Here is an 8198-nt window from a genome sequence, read left to right on the forward strand (position 1 = left end):
TTACCATTTATCAAGAAAGGAAAGAGATAGGTACAAGATGCAATTCAGATATAGAACATCTCACAGCACAATGGTGACCATCGACTTATGTTGAAACATCTCGCGACAGGGTTTGGGTTCGAACCCAAGCAAATGTTTATTGATGACACAGATTATATTTCCTTTGGCTCCTTCGGCATTCGAACCCTCTTAAATATGCACAGGTATAATGCTGAAACATGGTGGCGCTTTGGTATTATGCAAAATTTTAGGCGTAAGGGTTCACATCACGTACAACACTGTGGGGTCTTATGTAGCCGGGATAAGATTGATTTTGCAATATAAAATGTAAGTTTGATTTGCTGTCGATTGTACAAATGGACCTCGAAGCTCAGATGGAAGGATCTATGTAGCGTGAAAGGAACGAATGGCGAAAATGTGTGAACGATTGCGAGCTATGTTTACTTTGACGTGAATTTTGATCTTCAATTTCATAGATTCTTTCGATTGCTCCTGTGAACTATCACTGTAATGTACATCATCTAATATCTGGAATTGTGTTAAACTAGATATAGCCTCGGCTTCTCCCATGTAAATATCTTGTTTATTCTGGAATTTCGTTTGGATGGAGTTCTCTTTCTTTTTAAAAATAAAGGAATGTTTTCTTTGAGTAAAATTTTCTATCTACAGTATTAAAAGTACTTTCCCTCCAGGTGGCATTACAAAATTCCACCTTGTATAAGCATCTTCATTCACATTTACTTAATAGTGTTTTTATAAGTTCTCGAGTTGTTTTACATCAGCAAATCTTTTTCAATCATTCGCTCCCATGACGCAATCGAAATTCCTCATAAGCAACATGAAAATTGAAACGAATTCTAAGAATTGTATTGTTTGTAAGGACTTTAGGGGGTAACGTGTCATTACCATTAAAGAACTCGTAAACTTAGCGACCGAGGAAATGGGCCTGATAGAATCGCAATGGAAACGACAAACAATTTGGTATCGCCTCTTTAATTATACTTTTGTGGTCGGATAATTAAGGTGAAAGCGTTCAAATTGTGATGGTTACTCCTTCTACTTTCAGATAAGCAGAAACAATGTTGGAGTAACACTTTAGACCAGTGTGGCGTCTGATATGACATACGCCCGTATTCACAAACGAAGTTTGCTTAAATGAAGCAATAATCGAACGCACAGCGTTGAATATTGCTCTGTGATTGGTTCGTATGTCACCCTGTGCGTCCACGCGCACTTTGAGAGTTGAGACCTCATAGTAATGTTTGTGAATACGGGCGTTAGACTCTTTAGAGAAACAGCTTAGTATTCGAAATTATACATTTAAATGCTTTTTCAACACACTGTGGAAATGCTGATTGCAAATAAGGAATATACTTTGACAAAGTTTTCCTATAGAGGTCACCACCACTTTAAGAAATGAATTATTTTATGACGTCCTTTTCTGCAGAATCAATCTATTTCAAGCCTTTAAAAATAAAAACAGCTCATCTTTCATTTCTTAAAATGCCATACTATTACACTCATTCTCAAACCGAAAAAATATGGTAAAACTGGTTTGTAATGCATAATTTACTCGCAATTCAATATTTTTTAAAAGATTGTCCTGATTCCATCAAATCGTTTTCCCAAAAATACAAACAAATATAACTCAACTCGTCCCCGTTCTCGAAAATAGTTCGGCAAGCAATCTCCCCTGACATCCCCATAACCGTGAACCATCCAATTTCCCTTCGCGGTTTGATTGTTTCACGGTCGTTCATTTCGCCATATTATTGGCGACTGTATCGGATTGACGTACTTAAATAGATACATATAAGTAAGTAAGAGTGAGGTATAATCGTATACTAATTGGAGAATCGATACTTGCTAGTTAACATTTGACCCGAATCGAAAGTCGGAATTAGATCCAATTCAAGATATACGTAGGTGTACCTTATTTTTGTATCGTAATTACTCGTATTTAATTAGTTAGATTATACAAACAAAGATATTTTTGATTTCATTTGAATCCTTAAACTTAACACTATAAGAACTGTGAGTTCACTGAGTACGCTAGAGTTACCATTTGACCCTGTTGGGATTTGAATACGAATTAGATTATACAAAAAAAGATATTTTTGATTCAATCCCTAAACTTAACACTATAAGCACTGAAACTTCACTGAGTATGCTAGAGTAACGATTTGGCCCTGTTGGGATTTGAATACATTATCCTTGCGACAATAACCATAGTGTGTGAAGTTAAGCTTCAGGAAAACCAACGCGTGCAAATCGCATCTGCAATGGCGATCACTGCGCTTGCAATTGCCGCGACCAATGACAGGACACATTGATGTGAACTCATCGCTGTACAAATTCATACACATCTGTGTGTTTACCATGAGTTTATGTTAGGTGTGCTCGCTAGCGACTGCGTAAAAAAATGACATTAAATGTATGACACATTGTGTAGCGCCCCTAGCGGCTACTTTCAAAAAATTAATCTTCAGAGATTTTTTTGACGGACTCGCTAGCGAGCTCACCTAACGTAAACTCATGGTAAGCACACTGATCGCCATTGCAATCGCCATCGCCCACGCAGGCTGCACGCGTTACTTTGGCCGAACCTTTAAGTGATTTACAAAACCTGTTTTGAATTGATATGATTTAGAACTAAGAAGAAAAGTAAATTATTTCTCGCTAGTGACCAAAATAGAAGTTAAATCAAACCTTACAACTAACATAAGTCTTCTGAATTTCATTTCAATGTTTACGGTATTGTTCTATAGTTCGTTTCCAAGTTTGTGTCGTTCAAAATGTTACTTTAAACTTGTATATTTCAGTATGAAAAACTTTAAACCGTCGTCTTTCGTTTAACTATGAATTATGTCAAGGTCTATCCATACTAATATTATAAAGAGGAAAGATTTTACCTATTTTTGTATGTTTGTATGTTTGTAATGAATAGGCTCAAAAACCACTGAACGGATTTTGATGAAACTTTACAGTATTATTGTTCATAATCCAGAATAACATATAGGCTATAATTTGTGACGATCTGTGACAAACGAAATTTCACGCGTGCGAAGCCGCGGGCGGAAAGCTAGTGAATCATAAGTTGGTAGGTAATACTTAAATGTCAAGGTTTTATTTTAATAAAAACTATGAGTTAGAGTTCCAGTAGTTACAGATTGACTGTTTCTACACAGAAGTTGCGAGTTCAATTCTCAGTAGAACACAGATGAAAATTACTTTGTCTTTTCAGTTTGGTTGGAAAATTATAGACAAATCAAATTGGCTAGTTTCCTAAAACAATTATATTTATTATCAAAAAATATTGAACACGTATTTTTTATGTCTCAATCAAACAAGTAATTACGAGGTTATGATGCGTTGATATTTCGCGGGACGTCACAAAGTGCTCCATTTTTAAGTACTCCTTGACGTCACGGGCCTCTTCTTCTGAACTCCGGCGCGCTTTATCTCTCTAAATCTTCATTATTTTGAAAAAGTGAAAAATACGTGTCGAGTATTTTTTGATAAGTTACCTGACGGACTAATTAAAACTCTTGCTTTTATATATTTTTGCTATTGTACGGAAAAATATATTTCAGAAACCACGTTATATCGTCGGTCTGATTGTGGCATGTGTGTGTAATGCACACAGTATTATAATAATAATAATAATAATAATAAATCTTTATTTCATTACCAGCGGAATTGCTTATAATTAATAATGATCGATGCCTCCTTTTAAGCTTAAAGAAGCCTGTGCCAGGAGACATCGCTCTTCCTTGGAATATTGTGTGTGCGTAAATACAATTCAATAGGTACTTATACAAAAATAAAAGTAAGCACTAATACTAATACTACATAATTTAATATCAACTAGGTAAGGGGGACTAACAAAGTATGGGGGATGGCGCGCGCGGAGTGAGTGAGTGTATGTGTGAGTGTGTGTGTGTGTGTGTGTGTGTGTGTGTGTGTGTGTGTGTGTGTGTGTGTGTGTGTGTGTGTAGTTAGTTACACTGTCTCTATTCCCAGCCTTGTAAACTGGAGTTATAATTGACTTTTTAAGTGAAGACGGGAAAATTCCCTTGTTAAAACAGAGGTTTGCAAAGTGGGTTATAATCGGTACAACATGAGACCTTATGTGTTTGAGAAAGTTAGTAGGAATATTGTCCCAGCCAGGTGCACTGCTTGACTTAAGCGACATCAGAATACTACCAACCTCATCCTGATCTGTGTCCAATAGGACAAAAGAGTTAGGCTGACTTGGTAAGTCGCGTAAGTAAGTGTTCCGTTCATCATCAGACGTCTGCACGCGTTTAGCCAACTGCTCACCAATATGCGCAAAATATTATAGGGGGTATAAGTTCTACTACTCAGTATGTGTACTGTATGACGTGTACTCGGTGACTAGTGTTCATCGCGCGTTTAATTGTTTGTAACAAGGCACATCAGTTTGACACTAGGGTACCCTTAGTGACATCTTGTTAAAGAAGAAAAATACGTTATAACATATTTTTCCTGAGAAAATAATAATATCAGGCTAACACAAATGTGTGATTTCCGTTGCTAAAAATATAAGTCCTTTCCTTGCCCTTGTCAGCGAATTCTTAGATGCGTAACGCATCAGTGGATTTCTATTGAACAATTTGAGTGGTAATGTAGTGATGTGCCATGTGCTAGTTATATCGATATCGATAGATTTTATAGTAGGTAAGGAAAGCCTATTTTATTTTATGACACTGAATATTTTTTTTGGAAGAAATTGTTTGAAGACCGCTATCTCGATTTTAGAGAGATTAGATGCCAAGATGAATATTTCATAAAGAAATCGAAAGAAAATGTTGTATTTGATTTTAATTATTCTCTCTTTCTCTTTATCTCTCTCTCCACCCTCGCCTTTCAAGGATTTAATTATTAAATATTAGATTACATAACCAAAAATCATAGTCTTTACATAATAATTATACATAATAGTAAAGCAACTGAGATCCAGTTCCTATTGTGGTATAGAATACACGTCATCAAATTGATAATATCAGCTGCGGACGCAAACCAATAACAAAGTGGACATGATGATGAATCGAGACACAGATATATGGCGGCGATAGTGGCCCAACTGCAATTAAAGGTTTATTTGGGGAAAGCCTTTTTCGTTTATGATCTTGATAAGTTACTTAAACGATTGAAAGTGACGCCTAATCGCGTGCCGAATCTCGCACGCATATACATTCAATTTATTTCTATATTTGCCATTAAATTGGATATTGTTTCGGGGTTTCGTTATTTAATACGTAACTGTTATACTTATTAGTATGTTCGAGTCGCATTTGTATAAAAACTTTCCAGATTTTTATTCCAGTTCATAAATCAATACTGTTGAGCAAGCAGCACTATCATGCATTATCTCAGTCACATACGAACAGATCTTAAGGGTATATCAATCGAGCTTCAATTTATCGCTTTCACCAGGTGCGAAAACCTGCCTTGTTACGCATAAAAAAATGTTTGAACTCTTGACATCGGCCATTCGAGCCTCATTTTTTTTTTTTTTTTTAGTTTTAAAAGATTATTAGTAATTTGTTATTACACAAATTACTAATATTCCCGTTAGCCCCTCGTACTAAGCTAAATATGCTTGTGTCACGAGTGAGCTCACCACAATAGTCGAGCGGCGGCGGGGACCGAACCCGCGTTCCCCGGATCACGAGTCGGCCAGTCCGACCCCTTCACCGTTCGGCTATCTATTATATTTGATCCCCTATTCTAAAGTCTTGAACTATCGATGAAGTCCCCAATCGATTTTCCCAACACTAGTCCAGCCAGAATCATAGCAGCAGTCACGTACGTGCAGATCGCATTGGGTAAGGCACAGGATACGGTTTATTGGATTCCCGTTGCTATTATGTTATGGCACCCCGGCAGAATGGCTTTCAATTCCCCTGCCTTTAATTTCTGTGTGAATGTCTTTGCTTTTCTGGTAACTGTAGCTTTGATATTCAGGAGAACGATACGTATTGGAATTTGTACCAAAACGGTTATAAACGAATAGGTGTGGCCGTAACTTCGTACGCGTGAAAATCGTTTGAATGATTTTTCTCGTGCTTGCAACATTTTTCATTGATGTTGCGCTCCTATTCGATGTAGCCTTCTTTGATAAATGGACTATGCATCAGAGAAACATTTTTTCAGTTCAGTCCAATAGTAATCTTACCTTCATCCAGTTAGAAGCTTTAGCTCTGAGGTGTGATTGTGTAAAGAAATCGTATGTATTTAATATTTATTTAAATTTTAGAGAAAGGCATGAGCAATGATGTTCTTTGAAAAACTTAGCTTGACTCTTCGTTCGTTTGTTCGTTTGTTTCAGCCAAGTGACGTTCACTGCTGGACAAAGGCCTCTCCAAGGTTTTCCACAATGAACGGTCCTGCGCTGCCCGCATCCAGGCTCTTCCCGCGACCTTTACCAGATCGTCTGTCCACCTAGTAGGAGGCCTGCCCACGCTACGTCTTCCAGCCCGTAGTCGCCACTCGAGAACTTTCTGCCCCCACGGCCATATTCTCTACGAGCTATGTGCCCCGTCCACTGCCACTTGATTTCAGCATCATTTTAGCTTGACTGTATAGTCACTACAGTGTAGTAAAAAAAAAATCTTGCAATATTCTATGTTAGTCCCAGCCCTCACTATTCTATCGCCAGAAGTAATACAAATGATTATCTAACGGTTGTAAGTGGGCGTCCTTGCGACGTGATTGCGGGCATTAGTTCCAGACATCACTAATGACGGCAGTCTATCAAATACCTGACCGTAAGTGAAAAGGCCAATGGTAAAAAAGTTTGTCCTTTTAGTTGACTTTGGGTGATTTTATGGGCTCCTCCAAATTTGACGTTTTGAGCAGAAGGAAAGCAGTTGCCATACAATTATAATGTGCGGTTCTAACAACAGAGTTCAATTTAACCTTTAAATCTTCCTACCTAAAATAACATTTCCTTTAACTAAAAAAGCCTCTTCTCTTATATTTTACGGGTCCATATTGGCTCACCTAAAGTTATTTACCCGAAATTGTTCTTCCTAACGATTTTAAATCCGAATGATCACTCTTCCTAAAATTTTTCATCCTAAAGTTTTCATTCATACTATTTGTAGTGCTACCGGCGATGTTCATAACACTCATGTTTCCGAAAATTGTAATTAATAATATCATTTATGTAAATATATTTAAACTCCTACTGTTTTTTATCATAACACTTTTATCCCTAAACATTACCATAATATTTTCACTCATACCATAGAATAATAATAAATACTACGTACAGAAGTACGTTCTTCGCGATTGAAACGTAAGGCAACAGTTCTAACCTAACCTAAACCAATAATAATGAATAGACCGATTCGTTTCTGGAACTTGACTGAATGACTGGAGCGGGACTCTGGCTTCGCTCGCTCGGCTCGTGCGTTATGGTCACAGTTCTAACCTAACCTAAACCAATAATTATGAATAGGACCGATTCGTTTCTGGAACTTGACTGAATGACTAGAGCGGGACTCAAGTATACGTGCTAATGCCAACAAACTTGAACTTTAAATATCGTCAAAGAAAGAAATCTAAACAAAAAAGATATGACTTTGAATAATAGTGTAAAATATGGTTATGTTTAGAAAATCTAGGAGAACAAATAAAAGTATAATAGATGTTTATTGCTAATGACATTATGAATTATTTGAATGATTCGGAATTATGAACATTAGAGACAGAGTAGTTAGGAATTGTGATTGTTAGGATGAAACATTTTAGGAAGAACATTTTCGGACTTCCAATTTTCGGAGTTGAAAATTTAGGTGAACTTTGGCGCACCCATATTTTACAATTGTAATTTGCAGTGCCAACAGGGTCCATAATAATAATAATTATCTGTATTAACACATTGTAACATCTTATTACTATTATGGAAGCAATTAATTTTATTGAGTATTGAGTAGAAAATCAATCTAAGATCAAGGAATAAGTATGTGAAATCGTTAATTAATTAAATTTTCCATATTGGCAGCCTAGAAAGTAAAAAATATGTCATTAAAAAGTATGTCAACAAAATCCAATCAATATTCCATTGTTTCCTGTCAAAAAATACCACGTAGACCATGTCTGTTCCAATCCTATAATTAATTCATTAAGTATTAAAAAAAATATGGCTTTAACTAATTTTAAGTTCT

This window comes from Ostrinia furnacalis, unplaced genomic scaffold (genome assembly GCF_004193835.3).
Source record: "Ostrinia furnacalis isolate ACB-3 unplaced genomic scaffold, ASM419383v2 OfSCF1862, whole genome shotgun sequence".
In the NCBI taxonomy this organism is placed as follows: Eukaryota; Metazoa; Arthropoda; class Insecta; order Lepidoptera; family Crambidae; genus Ostrinia; species Ostrinia furnacalis.